Here is a 14,487-nt window from a genome sequence, read left to right on the forward strand (position 1 = left end):
TTCGCCCCCTCCTCCCCGTACCTTACAATGGGGCAGCGGATGCGTTGTAAAACTGCATCCGCTGCCCCCGTTGTGATTTTACTTCACAGCATGCGTCAGTACATCGGCCCGACGCACTGCGACGGGCCCGTACCGATGCTAGTGTGAAATGAGCCTAAGCCATATAAATTGGCCCGAGATTGGACCATAGTGCAAGGACTGGCCGGCGGCTCTCCCCACCCAAGCGTGACAGCTACATAGAAATACATGAAGCTGTCAAGCCCCGGTCGGGAGAGTCGCCAGCCAAATCGTGCAATGCGTTCTGATCTCCATCTGATTTATATGGCCGTCTAACTGTGCTGATGTGACATCAGCGTTGCAGACAATAATTGAACTTATTGGCTCCGCCCGAGGTGACAGCATAAGCCACCGAGCTCAGTTATTGACAGTAGCACTGTTGATATGACATCAGAGCTGCAGACAATAGCAGCGGAAAAAGCTCAGCGTTAGATCTGAGAGGGTGAGGGAAGCACAATTTGATTTTTGTTAAAAAAAATAAATAAAAAAAACTGCATCAGGGAAGGGGATTTCCAAAAACTGAAAACCCCTTGAGGCTATGGTTCCACGGACAGCATTCGCTGCGGATTGGACGCTGCACACATCCACAGCATCCAATCCGCAGCGGCCAGATGTTACAGCATAGTCAATAGGATTTTATGAAATCCCATCTACACTATGCGTGCAGGGACGATTCCGGCTTCCAGACCGCAGCATGTCAATTTATCTGACTGAGACTGAGCGTTTCCGCAAGATAAATTACACAGACTATGTATAGGATGCGATGATTCCGCATGGTTTGCTGAGCAAATACTGTACGGAATCACCGAACGTACAAAAAGCGGCAGCTGCATCCAAAGCGCTGCAGATACGTACTGTGGAAACATACCCTTAACCCCTTTCTGACCTCAGACGGGATAGTACGTCTGAGGTCAGATCCCCTGCTTTGATGTGGGCTCTGGTGCTGAGCGCACATCAAAGCCGCGACATGTCAGCTGTTTTGAACAGCTGACATGTGCGTGCAATAGTGGTGAGTGGAATCGTGATCGACCTGCCGCTATTAACTAGTTAAATGCCGCTGTCAAACCCTGACAGCGGCATTTAACTAATGCGCTCTTCGCCGACCCCCATCACATGATCGGGGGTCAGCGATGCGTTGCCATAACAACCAGAAGTCTCCTTGAGACCTCTATGATTGTTGATGCCGGTTTGCTGTGAGCGCCACCCTGTGGTTGGCGCTCATAGCAAGCCTGTAATTCTACTACATAGAGGCGATCTATGCTTCGCCTCTATGTAGCAGAGCCGATCCAGTTGTGCCAGCTTCTAGCCTCCCATGGAGGCTATTGAAGCATGGCAAAAGTAAAAAAAAAATATATGTGTAAAACAATATGAAATAAAAAAAAAATGAAAGTTTAAATCACCCCCCTTCACCCCATTCAAAATAAAATAATAAAAATAAAATCAAACATACACATATTTGGTATCATCGAGTTCAGAATCGCCCGATCTATCAATAAAAAAAGGATTAACCTGCTCGCTAAATGGCGTAGCGAGAGAAAAAATTTGAAACGCCAAAATTACGTTTTTTTGGTCACTGCGACATTACATTAAAATGCAATAACGGGCGATCAAAAGAACGTATCTGCACCAAAATAATATCCTTAAACGTCAGCTCTGCACGCAAAAAATAAGCCCTCACCTGACCCCAGATCACAAAAAATGGAGACGCTACGGGTATCGGAAAATTACGCAATTGTTTTTTGTTTGTTTTTTTAGCAAAGTTTGGAAATAAACTAGACATGTTTGGTGTCTATGAACTCGTAATGACCCGGAGAATCATAATGGCAGATCAGTTTTAGCATTTAGTGAACCTAGCAAAAAAAGCCAAACAAAAAACATTGCACTTTTTTTTTTGCTATTTCACCGCGTTTGGAATTTTTTGTTCCCATTTTCTAGTACACGACATGGTAAACCCAATGATGTAGTTCAAAAGTACAACTCGTCCCGCAAAAAATAAGCCTTCACATGGCCATATTGACGGAAAAATAAAAAAGTTATGGCTCTGGGAAAGAGGGGAGCAAAAAACGAACACGGAAAAACGGAGAATCCCAAGGTCATGAAGTATCTAAATCCTTGCTGCATCCTTGAGGATCCTGCTTTTTGGACCTTGAGGATGCAGCAAGGATTTAGATACTGATCGCCGGCTATGTGTATACAGCGGAATCTGTAGGGTTCAATGGCTGGCCTCATGGTTCTTCCCAATTCTGGAGTGCTGGCGCACAATCTCACCAGTGACGTACATGTAAGGCCCATGGCGCCGGCCCACCGGTGGGCACGGCACAGATATACACAGCACATAGCTCAATGTGCTTCCCATTCCCTGACAGGATGCAGAGATCTCGACACCTGAGAAGACTTGGTGCACAAAGCACAGAAGAAAATTGCATCACTGTTAATGAGAAGATTAATAAGTTTTATTTCCTGTAATGATAAGTAATGTGACCGTTGGCTGTTATGTGTGGGTCAATATACCTGTAATGGCTCACGAAACCTGTATGGCCGCCTGTCTCAGAGCTGGAGGGCAGTGACCCCTCACACACACACACTGGCCTACAGAGTGTACAAGCTAAACCTGTGAGGACGCGACACGTCCTTTCCTGAAACGTTCCCCTGTGACCAGCGGCCTTTTACTTCATCCTTTTGGTGCAGTACGAGTTAAACAGTCAGTAGAGCAGAGTTTTCAAGTTGCATGCCGGGACCTGTAGTCAAAGGTCACTATTAGAAAACCGCTTGAGTGTCACAGAGACTACCCTTCCCATAAGTCTCCACGCGTAAAGGAGCTGTTATTGGTCAATTGGTAATCTTACGTCTACATGCTGGGAAGTGTGGTTGCACCGTGCAAGATCTGGCTAAAAGGTGAGGCGAATGGGGTTTGATATTTAGTATGATTTAGGAGAGCGGCTGCTGCAGGTAACAGGTCGCCGGGGAGCTGACTCGCTCTCTGTAGCTCTCCTAAGTCCCGGGCTGCAGCAGCATGTTTGGGGGCGCATATGGGGACCTGTGGTGAATGGGGTCTGTGCAGTGTGTAGGGCACCCTGTGCTAGCAGCTGCACCTCCGAGCACATTGCCTCAGGTCTGTGCTGCACAGTGAGCCTGCCAGTAATACTGCTGGAATTCATTAATGAAGGAACCTTCTGTATGGAGACTCCTTGGAAGTCAGGGCGAAGGTGGTAGTCACCCAATAATGGCCCCTTTCCCAAATGTGGCACCCCTGATCAGTAACCCTGTGATGCCCACAGATCAGCCCTCTTTATCGATTCTTCTCAAATCTGTTGTGAATCACATGAATTGTCGCTGCACACCCTAAATATTACAAGGCGTTATCCCCCAGCGAGACCCAAGGGGCCGACTTCATCAAGGAGCGTTCGTCAGAATTCGTTTATTGTGAATTTTGACGTTCTCATGCCAGTCCTGGCGCACACTGACAACGTTAAGAAAAGTATGAAGAAATCGCGATGATGGGGCATGGGCAAGTGTGGCCAACAAATTCTCCCTAATTTACACCACAAAGTCGTGTAAGGGGCAACAGAAGCCTTTGCCGGCTAACATTTCTGACGATTGTGCACGGCAATTAAACGATGCACCAAATTTATTAAAGAGAATCCATCAACAGGTTTTGGCTAACTAATCTGAGCGCAGCATAGTGTAGGGCAGAGAACCTGATTCCAATAGTGTATCACTTATTGGGCAGCTTGCTGTTGTTTTGATTAAATATTTTCTAATAGTTTTATCAGCAAGAGATTATCGCTATAGGACTAGTAAACCTGCTACCGTGTTGTCCTCCGTATTCAAGAGCTCTGGTTTCAAAGATGTCAGCCATGTGAGCCTGCAGAAGAGCCCCAAATGCCATGACGTGATGGAATGTATGTCACAGTTTGTGTCTCCCCGGTATGGTGCAGGCTCAGCTCTTGAGCCTGCTCCAGACATCCACACCTGACACGTAAAGTACCAGTATGTCATATCTCAGGCAGGGGTTAAAGAACAAGTAACATTATTTTTTAAATTGTTTTCGTTTTGCTGTTACTGTGTAATGCTGCATCTTTTTTTCTGCACGAAAATGTGTGTAAAATGCATCAAACACTACCGTACTTGTGAACAAGCCCTTAGGGAACGTTCCCACGATCAGGAAGTAGCAGCGCTTTGTACACACCGTATTTTAGATTTGTCCAAAACGCTGCGTTTTAATCGCGCAGGTAAATCCTGTTTTCACTGGACCGTGCGGATTTACCGCATCCAGTACATTCTATTGATGTAATTTCTGTTGTGGAGACTAGCGTCTCTGAAAGAGAAGTTGACATGCTGTGGCTCGTAAACCCGTGCTGCATGTCAGTGTCCACGGATAATCCGCAGGCGTTCATACACATGTAGTGGTCATAGGATTTCTAGAAATCCCATCCACTATGCTGTAACATCTGGCCGCTGCGGGTTTAATGCTGCATAAATATAATACACAGCATCAAACTGCAGCCATTCCTGATCGTGGGCACGTACCACCTTGGCATGCCCTATTTATTGCTCATTCCGAAGTAATACGTGAAATCACCAAAATGAAAAATAATGTTCACGTGTAAAACGTCCAAATTCTGGTCAAGTTTCACAGTGAAATTTTTGTTTTGTGTGGCGGCGATTCTTACACCAGAAATTTTATTCCAGTTCCTTACTTTCTCACCGCCAATGGAGGCAGACCACGCGGCCGCTATGGTGCCCGTGAGTTGAGGTGTTCAAGTGTCAGTACATCATACTTTCTACTGTTTCAGCATCCTGAATGCAGATACGGTTAGGCTGTGTTCACACTTCCTTATGGGCGTCCGTTAGACAGACTACGTTACACCGCGGCATAAAAGCGGTGTAACGTAGTCCGTTAAGGCCGCCATTAATTCCTATGTCGGAGGCGTCACTGCTAGAGATGTGCCGTCATTGAGTGACGGACCCTGAGACGCTTGCTGCAGCGTTTCCAGGTCCGTCACTGCTAGCGCAGATAGAGCTAGCAGATGCTCTATCTGCGCTAGCGATGTGACAAGTCGGCACTTGCGTCAACAGCAGCCCGCTAACGTATGTGTTGAACGGGCTGCTGTTAACGCAGTGTGAACCCAGCCTTAGAAACAATGATGAGAGAGGGAGTGTCAGCTGATGCTCCTTCTTCCATCATTTCCCATCTGTGTCTGAGATCTGTGACATCTCGGCACAGAGGGCGCGATTGCATCACTACAGCGCATGCTCTGTGCAGAAGGTCAGAAGACGCTGAGGAGACCGGAGCAGTGGGGGAACAGGGAGTGGTGAGTATTTGATTTTTTTTCTTTTCTTTTTTTATATATACAGTACAGACCAAAAGTTTGGACACACCTTCTCATTTAAAGATTTTTCTGTCTTTTCATGACTATGAAAATTGTAAATTCACACTGAAGGCATCAAAACTATGAATTAACACATGTGGAATTATATACTTAACAAAAAAGTGTGAAACAACTGAAAATATGTCTTATATTCTAGGTTCTTCAAAGTAGCCACCTTTTGCTTTGATGACTGCTTTGCACACTCTTGGCATTCTCTTGATGAGCTTCAAGAGGCAGTCACCGGGAATGGTCTTCCTACAATCTTGAAGGAGTTCCCAGAGATGCTTAGCACTTGTTGGCCCTTTTGCCTTCACTCTGTGGTGCAGCTCACCCCAAACCATCTCGATTGGGTTCAGGTCTGGTGACTGTGGAGGCCAGGTCATCTGGCGTAGCACCCCATCACTCTCCTTCTTGGTCAAATAGCCCTTACACAGCCTGGAGGTGTGTTTGGAGACATTGTCCTGTTGAAAAATAAATGATGGTCCAACTAAACGCAAACCGGATGGAATAGCATGCCGCTGCAAGATGCTGTGGTAGCCATGCTGGTTCAGTATGCCTTCAATTTTGAATAAATCCCCAGCAGTGTCACCAGCAAAGCACCCCCACACCTTCACACCTCCTCCTCCATGCTTCACTGTGGGAACCAGGCATGTAGAGTCCATCCGTTCACCTTTTCTGCGTCGCACAAAGACACCGTGGTTGGAACCAAAGATCTCAAATTTGGACTCATCAGACCAAAGCACAGATTTCCACTGGTCTAATGTCCATTCCTTGTGTTCTTTAGCCCAAACAAGTCTCTTCTGCTTGTTGCCTGTCCTTAGTGGTTTCCTAACAGCTATTTTACCATGAAGGCCTGCTGCACAAAGTCTCCTCTTAACAGTTGTTGTAGAGATGTGTCTGCTGCTAGAACTCTGTGTGGCATTGACCTGGTCTCTAATCTGAGCTGCTGTTAATCTGCGATTTCTGAGGCTGGTGACTCTGATAAACTTATCCTCAGAAGCAGAGGTGACTCTTGGTCTTCCTTTCCTGGGGTGGTCCTCATGTGAAGTAGCGCTTGATGGTTTTTGCCACTGCACTTGGGGACACTTTCAAAGTTTTCCCAATTTTTTGGACTGACCTTCATTTCTTAGAGTAATGATGGCTACTTGTTTTTCTTTACTTAGCTGCTTTTTTCTTGCCATAATACAAATTCTAAGGCTTTGTGCACACGTTGCAGATTCTCTGCAGATCCGCAGCGTTTTTTGCGGTGCAGAAACGCTGCAGATCTGCAACTGATTTACAGTACAATGTAAATCAATGAGGAGAAAAAAAAAATGCTGTGCACGCTTTGCGGAAAATCCACTGCAGAAACGCTGTGGTTTAAAAGAAGGAGCATGTCACTTCTTTTTTTGCGAATCTGCAGCATTTTTGTACCCATTCCATTATAGAAATCTGCAGGGGTAAAAAACGCAGCAAATCCGCAAAAAAAATGCAGCAAAAACGCACAAAAAACGCTGCGGATCTGCACAACATCCGCAGCTGCGTTTTCTGCCAGGAGAGGCAGAATCCGTACCAGAAATTCCTAAGGCTAATCCGCAACGTGTGCACATAGCCTTACAATGTATTCAGTAGGACTATCGACTGTGTATCCACCAGATTTCTGCTCAACACAACTGATGGTCCCAACCCCATTTATAAGGCAAGAAATCCCACTTATTAAACCTGACAGGGCACACCTGTGAAGTGAAAACCATTCCCGGTGATTACCTCTTGAAGCTCATCAAGAGAATGCCAAGAGTGTGCAAAGCAGTCATCAAAGCAAAAGGTGGCTACTTTGAAGAACCTAGAATATAAGACATAATTTCAGCTGTTTCACACTTTTTTGTTAATTATATAATTCCACATGGGTTAATTCATAGTTTTGATGCCTTCAGTGTGAATGTACAATTTTCATAGTCATGAAAATACAGAAAAATCTTTAAATCAGAAGGTGTGTCCAAACTTTTGCTCTGTACTGTGTATGTGTGTGATCTCATTATATGGGGCCCACTATACTGTATGGAGAACTTTATGGGGCCCACTATACTGTATGGAGAACTATATGGGGCCTATTATACTGTATGGAGAACTATATGGGGCACATTGTACTGTATGGAAAACTATATGGGGTCCGTTATACTGTATTGAGCAATATGTGGGGTCCATCATTCTGTATGGAGCAATATATTGGGCCCATTATTCTGTAAAGGGCATTATATGGGGCACATTATACTGTATAAAGCAATATATGGGTCCCATTATACTATAGAGAGGAACATATGGGCCCAAAATACTGTATGGCGCACTACATAGGAGAAAAATGGCTTTGTAAGGGCTGCAAGGTTTTTTTTTTTTTAGGGAGGCAGTGCTCAAGCAGAACTTCTGCTATGGGGGTCCCATGGTTTCTATATATGCCCCAGGTCCAGATGCAATGTGAACTGAGCCTAAGTTTTCTGCTGGCCCTTCTTGGATTTTGTTCTTTTAGCATAGCGATTTATAACAATGGTCTGCTCTGTCTGAATACCATTATTGTGTGTTGCTTATTCAATGTGGCTGAGAACCATGTATGTATTTAAAGGCAGAATTGTATAAGTGTGTGTCTACACGGGGTATTTTTTACATGGATTTTTCTGTCCGTTTTTCCTCAGCAGCATCTTTTGAAGCTTGGCGGGCTCTGAAGCTGGGCTCATCCAGCTTCATAACAAACAGCATGCGAGAACACACTCCACGACTAGGAAACTGGCCTCTGCAAAGGCGGCTGGTAACCCTGGCAGCAAGCTGTGAATGATAAAATTGTCATCTTTTTTGAAAACGGAGAAGATTTTTAATACATATATTGCAAAACGTGCTTGTTTTTACAAACACTAGCAATTTTAGCCATTTATAAACATTGGACAACCTCTTTAACCCCTTTCTGACATTAGACGTACTATCCCGTCGAGGTGGGGTGGGCCCGTATGCCCACCGACGGGATAGTACGTAATAACGATCGGCCGCGCTCACAGGGGGAGTGCGGACGATCGCGGCCGGGTGTCAGCTGACTATCGCAGCTGACATCCAGGCTATGTGCCAGGAGCGGTCACGGACCGCCCTGGCACACTGCGATCAAACATGATCGCAGTGTTCCGGCGGTATAGGGAAAGGGCTCCCTGCGTGCTTCCCTGAGACCCTCGGAGGAACGCGATGTGATTGCGTTTCTCCGAGGGTCTCTTACCTCCTCCTCCCTGCAGGCCCAGATCCAAAATGGCCGCGGGGCTACATCCGGCCTGCAGGGAGGTGGCTTAGAGCAGGCGCCGGGAAGCCTCCAGGAGTGCACGTCACATCGCTGATCTGACACAGTGCACAGCAAAGTGTCAGATCAGAGATCTTACACTATAACACGATTGCCCCCACCCTCCCCGGGGCAATGTTATAGTGTAGAAGGAAAAAAATATTCAGATGTGTAAAAAAAAAAAAAAAAAAAATTCCTTAACCCCTTCATGACCAGGGGATTTTTCGTTTTTCCGTGTTCGTTTTTCGCTCCCCTCCTTCCCAGAGCCATAACTTTTTTATTTTTCTGTCAATTTGGCCATGTGAGGGCTTATTTTTTGCGGGACGAGTTGTACTTTTGAACGACATCATTGGTTTTAGCATGTCGTGTACTAAAAAACGGGAAAAAAATTCCAAGTGCGGTGAAATTGCAAAAAAAGTGCAATCCCACATTGGTTTTTTGTTTGGCTTTTTTGTTAGGTTCACTAAATGCTAAAAATGACCTGCCATTATGATTCTCCAGGTCAGTACGAGTTCATAGACACCAAACATGACTAGGTTATTTTTTATTTAAGTGGTGAAAAAAAATTCAAACTTTGCTAAAAAAAAAAAAAAAAATTGCGCCATTTTTCGATACTCGTAGCGTCTCCATTTTTCGTGATCTGGGGTCGGTTGAGGGCTTATTTTTTGCGTGCCGAGATGACGTTTTTAATGATAGCATTTTGGTGCAGATACAGTGGGGCAAAAAAGTATTTAGTCAGTCAGCAATAGTGCAAGTTCCACCACTTAAAAAGTTGAGAGGCGTCTGTAATTTACATCATAGGTAGACCTCAACTATGGGAGACAAACTGAGAAAAAAAAAATCCAGAAAATCACATTGTCTGTTTTTTTTAACAATTTATTTGCATATTATGATGGAAAATAAGTATTTGGTCAGAAACAAAATTTCATCTCAATACTTTGTAATATATCCTTTGTTGGCAATGACAGAGGTCAAACGTTTTCTGTAAGTCTTCACAAGGTTGCCACACACTGTTGTTGGTATGTTGGCCCATTCCTCCATGCAGATCTCCTCTAGAGCAGTGATGTTTTTGGCTTTTCGCTTGGCAACACGGACTTTCAACTCCCTCCAAAGGTTTTCTATAGGGTTGAGATCTGGAGACTGGCTAGGCCACTCCAGGACCTTGAAATGCTTCTTACGAAGCCACTCCTTCGTTGCCCTGGCGGTGTGCTTTGGATCATTGTCATGTTGAAAGACCCAGCCACGTTTCATCTTCAATGCCCTTGCTGATGGAAGGAGGTTTGCACTCAAAATCTCACGATACATGGCCCCATTCATTCTTTCATGTGCCCGGATCAGTCGTCCTGGCCCCTTTGCAGAGAAACAGCCCCAAAGCATGATGTTTCCACCACCGTGCTTTACAGTAGGTATGGTGTTTGATGGATGCAACTCAGTATTCTTTTTCCTCCAAACACGACAAGTTGTGTTTCTACCAAACAGTTCCAGTTTGGTTTCATCAGACCATAGGACATTCTCCCAAAACTCCTCTGGATCATCCAAATGCTCTCTAGCAAACTTCAGACGGGCCCGGACATGTACTGGCTTAAGCAGTGGGACACGTCTGGCACTGCAGGATCTGAGTCCATGGTGGCGTAGTGTGTTACTTATGGTAGGCCTTGTTACATTGGTCCCAGCTCTCTGCAGTTCATTCACTAGGTCCCCCCGCGTGGTTCTGGGATTTTTGCTCACCGTTCTTGTGATCATTCTGACCCTACGGGGTGGGATTTTGCGTGGAGCCCCAGATCGAGGGAGATTACCAGTGGTCTTGTATGTCTTCCATTTTCTAATTATTGCTCCCACTGTTGATTACTTCACTCCAAGCTGGTTGGCTATTGCAGATTCAGTCTTCCCAGCCTGGTGCAGGGCTACAATTTTGTTTCTGGTGTCCTTTGACAGCTCTTTGGTCTTCACCATAGTGGAGTTTGGAGTCAGACTGTTTGAGGGTGTGCACAGGTGTCTTTTTATACTGATAACAAGTTTAAACAGGTGCCATTACTACAGGTAATGAGTGGAGGAAAGAGGAGACTCTTAAAGAAGAAGTTACAGGTCTGTGAGAGCCAGAAATCTTGATTGTTTGTTTCTGACCAAATACTTATTTTCCACCATAATATGCAAATAAAATGTTAAAAAAACAGACAATGTGATTTTCTGGATTATTTTTTCTCAGTTTGTCTCCCATAGTTGAGGTCTACCTATGATGTAAATTACAGACGCCTCTCATCTTTTTAAGTGGTGGAACTTGCACTATTGCTGACTGACTAAATACTTTTTTGCCCCACTGTATGTTCTTTTGATCGCCCGTTATTGCATTTTAATGCAATGTCGCGGCGACCAAAAAAACGTAATTCTGGCGTTTCGAATTTTTTTTCCCGCTACGCTGTTTAGCGATCAGGTTAATACTTTTTTTTAATTGATAGATCGGGCGATTCTGAGCGCGGCGATACCAAATATGCGTAGATTTTTTTTTTTTTTTTTTATTGATTTATTTTGATTGGGGCGAAAGGGGGGTGATTTAAACTTTTATGTTTTTTTAATTTTTTTCACATTTTTTTAAACTTTTTTTTTAAACTTTTGCCATGCTTCAATATCCTCCATGGGAGGCTAGAAGCAGGCACAACGCGATCGGCTCTGCTACATAGCAGCGATCTGCTGATCGCTGCTATGTAGCAGAAATGGAGGTGTGCTGTGAGCGCCGACCACAGGGTGGCGCTCACAGCCACCGGTCATCAGTAACCATAGAGGTCTCAAGGACCTCTATGGTTACAATATACAAGCATCGCCGACCCCCGATCATGTGACGGGGGTCGGCGATGATGTCATTTCCGGCCGCCCGGCCGGAAGCGGTAGTTAAATGCCGCTGTCTGCGTTTGACAGCGGCATTTAACTAGTTAATAGGTGCGGGCAGATCGCGATTCTGCCCGCGCCTATTACGGGCACATGTCAGCTGTTCAAAACAGCTGACATGTCCCGGCTTTGATGCGGGCTCACTGCGGAGCCCTGCATCAAAGCAGGGGAGCCGGCATCGGACGGTATAGTACGTCCGATGCCGGTAAGGGGTTAAAAAAAAAATATATATATATATCTAAATTGGAACAGCACAATGCTCACCGATGGGTGCCTGGCCTCCTGGGTCAAGTGGTCCACTCTATCCCCAATTGTATACAAAAAGGCAAAAGAAGGCAGCACTCCAATAATATCCAAAGTGAAAAAAAGTGAGGTTTATTCAGCCCACATCTTTATGCAGCGACGTTTCGGCTCACACTGAGCCTTTCTCAAGCAGTGAATGATACCAACAACCGTGTTTTTATATACATAATCTACAATCAATTACATCATTATTCATAAAATTTCATTGTATACATAATCAATCAATGTGTAATAAAATCCAATATCTGTGCCATGATTAAGGTGCATTGTGCTAAAGTGCTAATGTTGTTATTGTTATATGTCCTCCCATCCATAATCACAACTCTCTTCTTATGTGCTTCAATTAGTTCATCTACTTATCCATCATATATTATTATTATTATTAATATGCATATTTATTTCTATTACGCTATCTTACCCTGCCGCCCACAGAGCACACCACATGGAGGACGCTGATCGCCATTCACGGCGTTCACCAATTCCTACTGCGCATGTCTCAGCGTCATACTGTTCTGTCATAGCTTGCCAGCCAATCCAAAGCCTCCTGCAGACATTTCCACTCACGCCTGCGCACTCTGTTTCTGTCAGTGCCGCGACGCCATCTTGAGTGTGGCAACCAATTCAAAGCTTCCTACAGGCATTTCACTTGCGCCTGCGTATTCAGATTCTGTCAGTGCCGCCATCTTCAGTGTGGCTGACTGCATATGTATCTCAATAGTACCTCAATGTATCACTATGTATCTTATTTAAAGACACTCTTATGGCTAAATAGTTTAATATTGCACCATGGCACAACGGACTGGCTGTCTGAGTAAGGTGTCATTAGCACAATGCACCTTAATCATGGCACAGATATTGGATTTTATTACACATTGATTGATTATGTATACAATGAAATTTTATGAATAATGATGTAATTGATTGTAGATTATGTATATAAAAACACGGTTGTTGGTATCATTCACTGCTTGAGAAAGGCTCAGTGTGAGCCGAAACGTCGCTGCATAAAGATGTGGGCTGAATAAACCTCACTTTTTTTCACTTTGGATATTATTGGAGTGCTGCCTTCTTTTGCCTTTTTGAATATATGTATATATATATATATATATATATATATATATATATATATAATGTGTATATATATATGTGTATATATATATGTGTGTGTGTGTGTATATATATATATATATATATATATATATTTCCCATAAATACATTTCTTTATCTAAATAAAAAAACAATAAAAGTACACACATTTAGTATCGCCGCGTCCGTAACGACCCGACCTATAAAACTGTCCCACTAGTTAACCCCTTCAGTGAACACGTAAAAGAAAAGCGAGGCAAAAAACGCTTTATTCTCATACCGCCGAACAAAAAGTGGAATAACACGCGATCAAAAAGACGGATATAAAAAAAACCATAGTACCGCTGAAAACGTCATCTTGTCCCGCAAAAAACGAGCCGCAATACAGCATCATCAGCGAAAACATAAGTTATAGTCCTCAGAATAAAGCGATGCAAAAATAATTATTTTTTTCTATAAAATAGTTTTTATCGTATAAAAGCGCCAAAACATAAAAAATGATATAAATGAGGTATCGCTGTAATCGTACTGACCCAAAGAATAAAACTGCTTTATCCATTTTACCAAACGCGGAACGGTATAAACGCCTCCCCCAAAAGAAATTCATGAATAGCTGGTTTTTGGTCATTCTTTGGAATGCACTACCTAGGTTAATACGATTAATCCCCAATCCCCACAGTTTTAAGCGTGCCCTAAAAACTCATTTGTTCAGACTGGCCTACCGCCTCAATGCATTAACTTAACGATCCCTGTGTGGCCTATTTATAATAAAAAAAAAAAAAAAAAAGGTTCCTCGCATCATGTTCTCATACACTTTATGCAGTATTAGCCCTCTGTGTCTGTACTGCTACATACTTAGGCAGGTAACTGGTTCATGCAGCTTTACATGAACACCTGAGCCTTACACTATAGCTGGTCCGAATAACTAAAGCAATTGTTACCATCCACCTCTCGTGTCTCCCCTTTTCCCCATAGTTTGTAAGCTTGCGAGCAGGGCCCTCACTCCTCCTGGTATCTGTTTTGAACTGTATTTCTGTTATGCTGTAATGTCTATTGTCTGTACAAGTCCCCTCTATAATTTGTAAAGCGCTGCGGAATATGTTGGCGCTATATAAATAAAATTATTATTATTATTATTATTCTGCCTCACAAAAATCGGAATAAAAAGCTATCAAAAAAGTCACGTGCCCGAAAATGTTACCAATAAAAATGTCAACTCGTCCCGCAAAAAATAAGACCTCACATGACTGTGGACTCAAATATGGAAAAATTATAGCTCTCAAAATGTGGTAACGCAAAAAAATATATTTTTTTGCAAAAAAAGGATCTTTTAGTGTGTGACGGCTGCCAATCATAAAAATCCGCTAGAAAACCCACTATAAATAGTAAATCAAACCCCCCCCCCCTTCATCACCCCCTTAGTTAGGGAAAAATAAAAAAATAAAAAAAAATGTATTTATTTCCAGTTTCCCGTTAGGGCTAGGGTTGGGGCTAAAG

General features: G+C 43.7%; 1 protein-coding gene across 1 annotated transcript in view; it reads left to right on the top strand.

The window, feature by feature from the left end:
* Nucleotides 1-2,885: 2,885 nt before the first annotated feature.
* ZBTB8B (zinc finger and BTB domain containing 8B) overlaps nt 2,886-14,487 on the top strand; it is a 50,281-nt gene continuing 38,679 nt past the window's right edge. The window contains exon 1 of the mRNA XM_069757048.1: nt 2,886-2,952. The gene's annotated coding sequence lies outside the window, so the exon portion shown is untranslated. The remainder of the gene's footprint in view (nt 2,953-14,487) is intronic.

Source organism: Ranitomeya imitator, chromosome 3 (assembly GCF_032444005.1).
Source record: "Ranitomeya imitator isolate aRanImi1 chromosome 3, aRanImi1.pri, whole genome shotgun sequence".
NCBI classification, from domain to species: Eukaryota; Metazoa; Chordata; class Amphibia; order Anura; family Dendrobatidae; genus Ranitomeya; species Ranitomeya imitator.